At 48.0% G+C, this 12,626-nt stretch overlaps 1 long non-coding RNA gene across 3 annotated transcripts in view; it reads left to right on the top strand.

The window, feature by feature from the left end:
- LOC143935219 (uncharacterized) overlaps positions 1-12,015 on the top strand; it is a 98,317-nt gene extending 86,302 nt beyond the window's left edge. For 2 of the 3 annotated variants that reach the window (XR_013263474.1, XR_013263476.1), the window contains exon 4: positions 11,821-12,015. This is a non-coding gene — a long non-coding RNA (uncharacterized LOC143935219). Of the gene's footprint in view, positions 1-11,629; positions 11,705-11,820 lie in introns of all 3 variants that reach the window. The other variant, XR_013263472.1, reaches the window with a different exon arrangement.
- The last annotated feature ends 611 nt before the right edge of the window (positions 12,016-12,626 follow it).

Here is a 12,626-nt window from a genome sequence, read left to right as displayed (position 1 = left end):
TCCTAAGTCTTGTGTAAAAAGCCCGGGAAAAAACTGGATAGAACTAGGCTAGTTAGGGCTATAAAAAGGGGTTCCGTAGCCAGCGGGTCAGTCGCCTCAGAAGAGGAGCTGTGGTGTTCGTGTCCCCACCCCCCACCCTTCTTATTTATTTTTGTCGCGGCTGTTATGTGGTAGATCACCTTTGTTTATAAAAATAAAATAAAAAATAATAATAATAAAATAAAATGTATATATATTTATATTTAAATTTAAAAAATAATTATAATAATAATAGCAAAGGGGGACTAGTTATTTGTTTTGTGTTTTGATTAATAAAGTTATATAAATTGGGAATTGTGTGTTGCAGCCTGAGCCGTAGTGGCTAGGTTAGCTTTAAGCTTATATATGATTTGTGAATCTCATTGATTTCATTTATTTATAATCGTTTGAAACCAATAATAAACAACCGCGGCCTTTATTATCCAACACTTGTCTGCTGGTATTTGTTTATTACGTTTAGTCAATATTTCCTGCCTGCTGTCCCATGGAGTGATGTGCAAAAAATGCAACACAAATTTTCGTGTTACAATGACCAATGTCCTGCAACTAAATTTCCAGTCACAAATATTTAAACCTGGTTCTGTCTTTGATAACAATTTACAAATACGCTTATGCTTTGACCACAACAGGTACACAAATAGAACGAGTAATATTTTGATGCTAATGGGCCCAGTGTCACCCCAATTTCTCCAAGCCCAAAGGGAGCTTTTTTGTCTAATTATATGCAAACAAAGGATTTCTACATTTTTTTTAAAAGGAATAATCCAGAGGGAGTTTTTTGTGTGAAACATTTTGCTTTTACATTTAATGATAAGTATTCTATAATTTCAGCAGATTAAACGGGGATCTCCTAAATAGCAGAATGAAACTAAAATTGTTCAAGCAGAAAGTGCTGAGTGTTTTTAAATGGAAAACATGAGCTTGTATCAGAACAACTAAATAACTTAAAGTGGAATTAAACATTTCTAGAAAGGGACTCCCCAACAGCTTTGTGCCAAAATGTACTAGTATGCACAGTATATGGGCACATTATGGCAGACTTACCTATGAATTGATCTTATCTAGCAGTGTGGTGTCAGTGCTCCTATTAGTCACATAGTGGCATATGATTGTGTAGTGGTAGGAAAATGATAAATAGTTTTCCAAATTTTTTCTAAATAAATATGTTAAAAGTGTAACGTGCATTTGTATTCAGCCCCCCTGAGTCAATACTTTGTAGAACCACCTTTCGCTGCAATTACAGCTGAAAGTCTTTTTGGGTATGACTCTACCAGCTTTTGCCCATTCTTCTTTGCAAAATAGCTCAAGCTCTGTCAGGTTGGATGGAGAGCGTCTGTGAACAGCAATTTTCAAGTCTTGCCACAGATTCTCAATTGGAATTAGGTCTGGACTTTGACTGGGCCATTCTAACACAGGAATATGCTTTGATCTAAACCATTCCATTGTAGCTCTGGCTGTATGTTTAGGGCTGTTGTCCTGCTGGAAGGTGAACCTCCGCTCCAGTCTCAAATCTTTTGCAGACTCTAACAGGTTTTCTTCTAAGATTGCCCCAGTCTTTTGCAGACTGTCACAGGTCTTCTTCTTTGATTGCCCTGTATTTGGCTCCATCCATCTTCCCATCAACTCTGACTAGCTTCCCTGTCCCTGCTGAAGAAAATCATCCCCACAACATGATGCTGCCACCACCATGTTTCACGGTGGGGATGGTGTGTTCAGGGTGATGTGCACTGTTAGTTTTCCGCCACACATAGCGTTTTGCTTTTAGGCCAGAAAGTTACATTTTGGTCTCATCTGACCAGAGCACCTTCTTCCACATGTTTGCTGTGTCCCCCACATGGCGTCTCGCAAACTGCAAACAGGACATCTTATGGTTCTTTTTTCAACAATGGCTTTCTTCTTGCCACTCTTTCATAAAGGCAAGGATTTGTGAAGTAAATGACTAATAGTTGTCCTGTGGACAGATTCCCCCACCTGAGCTGTGGACTAGTGATGGCCGAACGGTTCGCCCGGCGGTCGTTTCGCGGCGAATTTCCGACTTTCGCCGTCCGCGGGTTCGAACGCCTTTTTCCGTCGTTCGCCCCGGCGGACTTACGTGTTTAATGTATACAAGAACTTTAACCTTTCGTGACACGTTTATCATGTGTTACAGGACAACCAATTGAGACATGACAGCTCATGGACACTTGGACATTCCCCCTAACCTATAAATACACCCGATCCGGTGGCCATTTTACATTCTTTCTTCTGTCACTGTAGGGAAAGGATCCTGTGTGGAGTAGGGACAGAGAAAACGCTAGCTATTTGGTACACAAAAGTTCTTTTCAGGACTGGTATAGGTGTTAGGTCAGCAGCCTGAGTTTCTTTTGTCAGTTTAGATAAAGGGACAGAGCGCTGTATGCTGCTATTTTAGGGACAGCTCAGCCAGATTAGTCTTTCTTCATCATCATCATCATCATCATCATTAGCTGTTACTATCAGGTCCACAAAAGAGCTGTTCCAGCTAATCGTTCCAGCCTACTCTTTTTTGCCAATTTGTATAGGGACAGGCAGGAAGCAGTGTGTCAGGCAGTGAGGATAATTTTAAAGACTTGCTGTTACTATTAGTTCCACAAAGGTTCTTTTCAGGACTGGTATCAGTGGTACGGTAATAGGCTTGTACACGTATAATATTCTTTCTTCCAAATATAGAAAGAATATTATACTTGACTGCTGCCCTTCTGCTGCAGTCTGCTAATCATTCACAACTCACTTGTTCCACAAAGCTCTTTATCAGGACTGGTAACTTGGTCTGTCTAGGGTGCTACGGTACATAGGCTTGGGTGCGGTACAGTCTGCTGTTCTGTAAGGACCGCTATCGGTCCACAATACATAGGGTTGCCGTGCACTACTGCTGACCGCTGCCCTATACTGCAGCAGTCCTTCATTGGTATAGGGACTGACGTACAGTCTGCTAATCACTAACACACAACCTGCTTGGTCCACAAAAGTTCTTATAAGGACTGGTAACTTGGTATAGGGTGCTACGGTACATAGGCTTGAGTGCGGTACAGTCTGCTGTTCTGTAAGGACCGCTATCGGTCCACAATACATAGGGTTGCCGTGCACTACTGCTGACCGCTGCCCTATACTGCAGCAGTCCTTCATTGGTATAGGGACTGACGTACAGTCTGCTAATCACTAACACACAACCTGCTTGGTCCACAAAAGTTCTTATAAGGACTGGTAACTTGGTATAGGGTGCTACGGTACATAGGCTTGAGTGCGGTACAGTCTGCTGTTCTGTAAGGACCGCTATCGGTCCACAATACATAGGGTTGCCGTGCACTACTGCTGACCGCTGCCCTATACTGCAGCAGTCCTTCATTGGTATAGGGACTGACGTACAGTCTGCTAATCACTAACACACAACCTGCTTGTTCCACAAAAGTTCTTATAAGGACTGGTAACTTGGTATAGGGTGCTACGGTACATAGGCTTGAGTGCGGTACAGTCTGCTGTTCTGTAAGGACCGCTATCGGTCCACACTAGATAGGGTTGACGTGCACCACTGCTGACCGCTGCCCTATACTGCAGCAGTCCTTCAGCGGTATAGGGACTGACGTACAGTCTGCTAAACACTAATACACAACCTGCTTGGTCCACAAAAGTTCTTATAAGGACTGGTAACTTGGTATAGGGTGCTACGGTACATAGGCTTGAGTGCGGTACAGTCTGCTGTTCTGTAAGGACCGCTATCGGTCCACAATAGATAGGGTTGACGTGCACCACTGCTGACCGCTGCCCTATACTGCAGCAGTCCTTCAGCGGTATAGGGACTGACGTACAGTCTGCTAAACACTAATACACAACCTGCTTGGTCCACAAAAGTTCTTATAAGGACTGGTAACTTGGTATAGGGTGCTACGGTACATAGGCTTGAGTGCGGTACAGTCTGCTGTTCTGTAAGGACCGCTATCGGTCCACAATAGATAGGGTTGACGTGCACCACTGCTGACCGCTGCCCTATACTGCAGCAGTCCTTCAGCGGTATAGGGACTGACGCACAGTCTGCTAAACACTAACACACAACCTGCTTGGTCCACAAAAGTTTTTATAAGGACTGGTAACTTGGTATAGGGTGCTACGGTACATAGGCCTGAGTGCGTTACAGTCTGCTGTTCTGTAAGGACCGCTATCGGTCCACAATACATAGGGTTGCCGTGCACTACTGCTGACCGCTGCCCTATACTGCAGCAGTCCTTCATTGGTATAGGGACTGACGTACAGTCTGCTAATCACTAACACACAACCTGCTTGGTCCACAAAAGTTCTTATAAGGACTGGTAACTTGGTATAGGGTGCTACGGTACATAGGCCTGAGTGCGTTACAGTCTGCTGTTCTGTAAGGACCGCTATCGGTCCACAATACATAGGGTTGACGTGCACCACTGCTGACCGCTGCCCTATACTGCAGCAGTCCTTCAGCGGTATAGGGACTGACGTACAGTCTGCTAAACACTAATACACAACCTGCTTGGTCCACAAAAGTTCTTATAAGGACTGGTAACTTGGTATAGGGTGCTACGGTACATAGGCTTGAGTGCGGTACAGTCTGCTGTTCTGTAAGGACCGCTATCGGTCCACAATACATAGGGTTGCCGTGCACTACTGCTGACCGCTGCCCTATACTGCAGCAGTCCTTCATTGGTATAGGGACTGACGTACAGTCTGCTAATCACTAACACACAACCTGCTTGTTCCACAAAAGTTCTTATAAGGACTGGTAACTTGGTATAGGGTGCTACGGTACATAGGCTTGAGTGCGGTACAGTCTGCTGTTCTGTAAGGACCGCTATCGGTCCACAATAGATAGGGTTGACGTGCACCACTGCTGACCGCTGCCCTATACTGCAGCAGTCCTTCAGCGGTATAGGGACTGACGTACAGTCTGCTAAACACTAATACACAACCTGCTTGGTCCACAAAAGTTCTTATAAGGACTGGTAACTTGGTATAGGGTGCTACGGTACATAGGCTTGAGTGCGGTACAGTCTGCTGTTCTGTAAGGACCGCTATCGGTCCACAATAGATAGGGTTGACGTGCACCACTGCTGACCGCTGCCCTATACTGCAGCAGTCCTTCAGCGGTATAGGGACTGACGTACAGTCTGCTAAACACTAATACACAACCTGCTTGGTCCACAAAAGTTCTTATAAGGACTGGTAACTTGGTATAGGGTGCTACGGTACATAGGCTTGAGTGCGGTACAGTCTGCTGTTCTGTAAGGACCGCTATAGGTCCACAATAGATAGGGTTGACGTGCACCACTGCTGACCGCTCACCTATACTGCAGCAGTCCTTCAGCGGTATAGGGACTAAGAGTTTTGTCACAGGGTCATTTAAAAAATGACATGCAGAGGAAGAGGCAGGCCCTTCCGCAGGGGTGGTAGGGGTAGGGCAGGAGCAACAGGCTTGAGCCAAAGTGGGAAGTTGCAGAAGGTGCGTTCAATTACTTTAAAGGATGCACCAGACTTGGTTGAGTGGCTCGCTCAGCCTTACTCTTCTGCACCCTCCTCATCCTCTCGATCTGCACCCTCTTCTTCACTCTCTGCTATGTGCACCCCCAAAGACACTACCACCAACAACACGACCACCACCACCACCACCACATACCTTCCGCTTGAGTCACTGGAATTATTTTCCGATCCATATCAAGAGGACATTTCTGATGCGCAGCCACTCTTGGTATTGGATCAGGAAGAGGAGGTAGCAACAAGCGCTACTCAGCAGTCTGACGCCAGTACCCAGATCAGCCCAAGGAGGAGGTTGGTCCCCGGTGTTGCTGCCTACTCTACTTATAGCGGTGGGGAAGGTGACGTTGATGATGACGTGTCTAGTGATGTCACGTGGGTGCCCACAAGAGAGGAAGAGGAGGGGAGTTCAGAGGGAGATATGGACCAGCAGATAGGGAGGAGAAGCAGCAATGACTTACATTGCACAGCAGGGACAAAGCAGACTGCAAATGTATCAGGAGCGAGTCATCGACCATGTACGGTCACATCTGGCGCTCCCAGGACACCGGCACATGGCTCCGCAGTGTGGGCTTTTTTTAACGTGTCCGCTGCTGACAATAGCGTTGCCATCTGCAATCTTTGCAGTCAACGCGTTAGTCGCGGTAAGCCCAATACTCACCTAGGGACGACCGCCTTAAGAAGGCACATGAGCAGCCATCACCGAGCCCAGTGGGAGCAACGGAACACACAAAGCCACACTGCAGGCTCTCACCGTCCAGCCTCGTCTTCTACTTCTCCTTCTCCTCTCTCCTCACAATTGTCCTCCACTCCACCTTCCATCACGCCAAGCTCACATTTTTCTGCAAAAAGGCAGGCTTCCGTGGGCCTAATGTTTGAGCGTAAAAAAATGATGACGCCGGATAACCCTCTTGCCCAACGGTTGGCGGCTGGCTTGTCAGAACTCATAGCCCGCCAACTACTGCCATATAAACTGGTGGACTCGGAGGCCTTTCGCAAATTTGTGGCCATTGGAACACCACAATGGAAGGTCCCAGGAAGGAAGTATTTCTCAGAGAAGGGCATCCCAGAGCTATATGGCCATGTTCAGCGGCAAGTGAATGTATCTCTGGCACACAGTGTCGGTGCCAAGATACATCTGACCACAGACACGTGGTCTAGCAAACACGGGCAGGGAAGGTATATCAGTTTTACTGCCCACTGGGTGAACCTTCTGACGGCCGTCAAGCATGTAACCCGTGGCACCCGTGTAGATTTGGTTTTACCGCCACGGATTGCATGCAGGCCTGACTCTTCTTCTCCTCCTCCTACTCCATCCTCCTCCCTCTCCTCCTCAGCTGCCTCCTCCTTTTCCGCTGCTAGCGTCTCTTCCACTGCACCGCCCAAGCTCCCCAGAACCTATTCCACATGCCAGGTGAGACGTTGCCATGCCGTGCTGCGTCTGTTGTGCCTGGAAGCAAAGAGCCACACTGGCCCGGCACTCCTTTCAGCTTTGCGTTCACAGGCAGATGAGTGGCTAACACCGCTCAATTTGACAGTTGGTAAAGTGGTGTGTGACAACGGTGCCAATCTGCTTAGCGCATTGAAACAGGGCAAAATCACGCACGTGCCGTGCATGGCACACGTCTTAAACTTGGTCGTGCAGCGATTCCTTGTCAAATACCCTGGGGTCCAGGACATCTTGCGGCAGGCAAGGAAAATCTCGGCCCATTTCAGAAGATCTTACACGGCCATGGCTCGCCTTGCTGACATTCAGCGGCGACACCATCTGCCGGTCAGACGTCTTATTTGCGATTGCCCGACGCGATGGAACTCAACCTTCTATATGCTTGATAGGCTGCTCCAGCAGAAACGTGCAGTTAACGTCTACCTGTATGAACTCTGCGAAAGAAACGGTTCTGGGGAGCTGGGTTTTTTTTCACCGCGCCAGTGGCTGCTCATGCGCGACACATGCAGACTTCTGCGGCCATTTGAGGAGATCACCAAACTGGTCAGTCGCAGCCATGGCGCCATCAGTGACATGGTACCTTATGCCTTCTTTCTGGAGCGTGCATTGCGTCGTGTCATTGATCAGGCTGTGGAGGAGCAGGAGCGGGAAGATGAGGAAGTCGCAATGCTGGATGAATTCCCAGGGGGGGCTACTCTATCTGAGACAAGTCAACAACAGGAGTCTGATGAGGAGTCAGAGGAGGATGGTGCCGGGGCGGATGAGCAGGAGCAAGAAGAGCATGCTTTAAACCTTTCTGGGATCCCTGTTGTGCGAGGATGGGGAGAGGAGAATGAAGAGGACGACATTATCCTGGATGATGAGCAGGAGCCAGGCCACCACACCGCTTCCACTTTAGTGCAAATGGGGGCCTTCATGCTCCAGTGTTTTAATAGGGACCCCCGTATAAAAAGCATGAGGGTCAAGGACCAGTACTGGGTGGCAACGTACTTAGACCCCCGGTACAAACACAAAATGGCGGAAATGTTACCGCCGTCGCAGAGGGCTGTCAGAATGCAGCACTTCCAGGCCTTGCTTCGAGAAATGCTGCATTCTGCTTTTGCGTGCGCTGGCAGAGGAGCAATTCCCACTCCCAGAGAAGGATTTGCGGGTACCAATCCAACAGCGCCTGCAAGAAGAGGCCGGTTTGAAGATGTGTTGGTGACTTCGGATATGAGGTCATTCTTTCAGCCGACCCATCGACAGGTGTCATCCGGATCCAGCATCAGGGAACGCCTAGACCGTCAGGTGTCCGACTACATTGGGTTAACGGCCGATGTGGACGCTCTGAGGAGTGATGAACCCCTAGACTACTGGGTGGGCAGGCTTGACCTCTGGCCAGAGCTTGCCCAATTTGCAATCGAACTGTTGGCTTGCCCCTCATCCAGTGTCCTGTCCGAAAGGACGTTCAGCGCAGCAGGGGGGATTGTGACCGATAAGCGTACTCGCCTAGCTCACCACAGTGTTAACTACCTCACATTTCTAAAAATGAATGAGGCATGGATCTCGGAGGAATTCAACACATGTGATCAGTAGACCATGTATATGTCTATAAACAATTTTTGGAATCAAGCACACAGACCTTCTTAATTCATTTGGCTCACTTCCCTGACCCAAAAAAGCACACCGTACTATATGCCCCTACCCTCCTCTTTGAAGAGGTTGAGCGGTGTCATATTTCTACTGGGGCTGCTTATTATGAGGGGTTCCCACCATCCCTGTGCTGTGCTGACTTCCTCCTGGGTGTTCTTATTATGAGGGGCTCCCACCATCCCTGTGCTGTGCTGACTTCCTCCTGGGGGTTCTTATTATGAGGGGATCACACCATCCCTGTGCTGTGCTGACTTCCTCCTGGGGCTGCTTACGGTGCTGCTGTCAGCGCTGTATGTCACGGAGCTGCTGTCAGCGCTGTATGTCACGGAGCTGCTGTCAGCGCTGTATGTCACGGAGCTGCTGTCAGCGCTGTATGTCACGGAGCTGCTGTCAGCGCTGTATGTCACGGAGCTGCTGTCAGCGCTGTATGTCACGGAGCTGCTGTCAGCGCTGTATGTCACGGAGCTGCTGTCAGCGCTGTATGTCACGGAGCTGCTGTCAGCGCTGTATGTCACGGAGCTGCTGTCAGCGCTGTATGTCACGGAGCTGCTGTCAGCGCTGTATGTCACGGAGCTGCTGTCAGCGCTGTATGTCACGGTGCTGCTGTCAGCGCTGTATGTCACGGAGCTGCTGTCAGCGCTGTATGTCACGGAGCTGCTGTCAGCGCTGTATGTCACGGTGCTGCTGTCAGCGCTGTATGTCACGGAGCTGCTGTCAGCGCTGTATGTCACGGAGCTGCTGTCAGCGCTGTATGTCACGGAGCTGCTGTCAGCGCTGTATGTCACGGAGCTGCTGTCAGCGCTGTATGTCACGGAGCTGCTGTCAGCGCTGTATGTCACGGAGCTGCTGTCAGCGCTGTATGTCACGGAGCTGCTGTCAGCGCTGTATGTCACGGTGCTGCTGTCAGCGCTGTATGTCACGGAGCTGCTGTCAGCGCTGTATGTCACGGAGCTGCTGTCAGTGCTGTATGTCACGGAGCTGCTGTCAGCGCTGTATGTCACGGAGCTGCTGTCAGCGCTGTATGTCACGGTGCTGCTGTCAGCGCTGTATGTCACGGAGCTGCTGTCAGCGCTGTATGTCACGGTGCTGCTGTCAGCGCTGTATGTCACGGAGCTGCTGTCAGCGCTGTATGTCACGGAGCTGCTGTCAGCGCTGTATGTCACGGAGCTGCTGTCAGCGCTGTATGTCACGGAGCTGCTGTCAGCGCTGTATGTCACGGAGCTGCTGTCAGCGCTGTATGTCACGGAGCTGCTGTCAGCGCTGTATGTCACGGAGCTGCTGTCAGCGCTGTATGTCACGGTGCTGCTGTCAGCGCTGTATGTCACGGAGCTGCTGTCAGCGCTGTATGTCACGGAGCTGCTGTCAGTGCTGTATGTCACGGAGCTGCTGTCAGCGCTGTATGTCACGGAGCTGCTGTCAGCGCTGTATGTCACGGTGCTGCTGTCAGCGCTGTATGTCACGGAGCTGCTGTCAGCGCTGTATGTCACGGAGCTGCTGTCAGTGCTGTATGTCACGGAGCTGCTGTCAGCGCTGTATGTCACGGAGCTGCTGTCAGCGCTGTATGTCACGGAGCTGCTGTCAGCGCTGTATGTCACGGTGCTGCTGTCAGCGCTGTATGTCACGGAGCTGCTGTCAGCGCTGTATGTCACGGAGCTGCTGTCAGCGCTGTATGTCACGGAGATGCTGTCAGCGCTGTATGTCACGGAGCTGCTGTCAGCGCTGTATGTCACGGAGCTGCTGTCAGCGCTGTATGTCACGGTGCTGATGTCAGTGCTCTGTATTACGGTGCTGCTGTCAGTGCTCTGTATCTCCTGCACCCTCTTGTTTGCCTACCCTGGTCCCTGACCTTCCCTCTCCTCCATTGCCTTCATTAGCTCCATAGTCCTGAATTGTCAGAACAATTTCCCAAATAAAAAAAAAATGCTTGTAGTTATCGATCCCAAATTCACCTCATACATGTATTATGCTATTGTCCAGGTGGTGGGACTACGTGCTACCCCCTAATAATTACCCCGTGGCCGCAAATTCGACCTAAAGGTTTGCGAAATTCGCCTCCCATTGAAGTCAATGGAGCCCGCGGCGAACGGTCGTTTTCGCGAACGTTTGTGTCCGTTCGCGTTTCGCGTTCGCGAAACGTCCCGTCGGAAGTTCGTCCATCACTACTGTGGACCACCTGAGCTGTGGATCTCTGCAGCTCCTCTACAATTACTATGGGCCTCTTGGCTGCTTCTTTGATAACTGCTCTTCTTGCCCAGCCTGTCAGTTTAGACAGACGGCAATGTCTTGTTAGGTTTGCAGTTGTGCCATACTCTTTCCATTTTCGGTTCTGAGTATTTTTTTATAACCTAACCCTACTTTAAACTTCTCCACTACTTTTCCCTGACCTGTATGGTGTGTTTCTTGGCCTTCCTGGTGCTGTTGGTTCACTAAGGTTCTCTAACAAACCTCTGAGGGCTTCACAGAACAGCTGTATTTATACTGAGTTTAAATTACACACAGGTGGACGCCATTTACTAATTATGTGACTCCTAAAGGCAATTGGTTCCACTAGATTTTAGTTGGGGGTATCAGAGTAAAGGGGGCTGAATACAAATGCATGCCACACTTTTCACATATTAATTTGTAAAAAATTTGGAAAACCATTTATTATTTTCCTTCCACTTCACAATTATGTGCCACTTTGTGTTGGTCTATCACATAAAATCCCAATAAAATACATTTATGTTTTTGGTTGTAATAAGAGAAAATGTGGAAAATTTCGAGGAGAGTGAATACTTTTTCTTTTCAGGTTTTTATTCTCCAGCCGCAAGTGGAGCTGTGTATGTGCAGCTCAGTGTACACAAATGCTGACCAGCAGAGAGAAGCAGTTATGACAGAAGAGACCAATGTCTTTTGTCATAAAAAACCTGCCTGTCAGCTGTTTTTTACTTTTAAAGTTTAATTCCGCTTTACCATAAATGGAGCTATAAGATACCTTATTTATTCATTGTGCATTAACAGCAATACAAATCCCCCGTGTCCGCCACCAGGGGAAATAAAGGGACCTCCTGTCTGCATCCTGTTTCTATTATGGGGGTGAGCTGATCTCCTTTTTCTTCATAAAAATGTTTGTATATTGTAAATGAACCCTTCCGATGATATTGTGCTCTGTTGTTTTTGTATGATTTATTAAATGTAACATTTTTTCATAGATCATCCTCCTCCTGATGAAGCGGACTCCCCCGCGAAACTAGTCGAGGAAACTCTGTGCACCCCCTTTCCTCTGAAATTTTCTCAGGATTGACCCGTTAGGAATTCATGAATTGTGGTGTACTTATGAATATATTTTAATGTATTTTTATCTGTAATTGTTCTTTTTTGCCTTTATTAAATTGTATTTATTTTAACTAGTTTGTTTTGTTAATTACCTAGTACCGGTATAGTCCAAATCTGTTGCCTTGTTGGATAAAAGTGTTTGAGAGTCAGTGTGAGCAGCTGCCCAGGCATACCAACCAACCTCTCAGCAATACAAATATGTTAATGAATTAATTATTTCTATTTACTAAAGTTGGTAATGTAGGTGAAATGCAGATACCCAGATCTTTGTGAACATACCATACTTATTCATAATGCTCATCAATTCATTTCTTTCTCTCTCTATTTTTTTGAAATTATTTATGGAAGAAGAAAACAGAAAAATGAATAACTGGTTTGAGAAACATAAAATGTTAAAGTGACTAACACACATATAACAGAGTACAGGTAACATGGGGGGGAATGGCTCCTTCAGCACTGAATGTATGTAACAGCAAGGGGTGCTTTGGTGTGCTGGAGGAACTATGGATGCTGGGGATCTATTTTCGCTGGGGGGGGGGGGGTGTCTATTGTTGCTGGGGGTCTATTGTTGTCAGGGAGGTCTATTGTTGCTGGTGGGTTATCTATGTGATCTATTGTTGCTGGTGGGTGATCTATTGTTTCTGGGGGCTCGTATGTTGCTGGGAGAGATCTTCAGTTGAGG

This window comes from Lithobates pipiens, unplaced genomic scaffold (genome assembly GCF_037356315.1).
Source record: "Lithobates pipiens isolate NorthernLeopardFrog02 unplaced genomic scaffold, aLitPip1_a1.2 Scaffold_10, whole genome shotgun sequence".
In the NCBI taxonomy this organism is placed as follows: Eukaryota; Metazoa; Chordata; class Amphibia; order Anura; family Ranidae; genus Lithobates; species Lithobates pipiens.
This window is presented reverse-complemented; position numbering and strand designations above follow the sequence as displayed.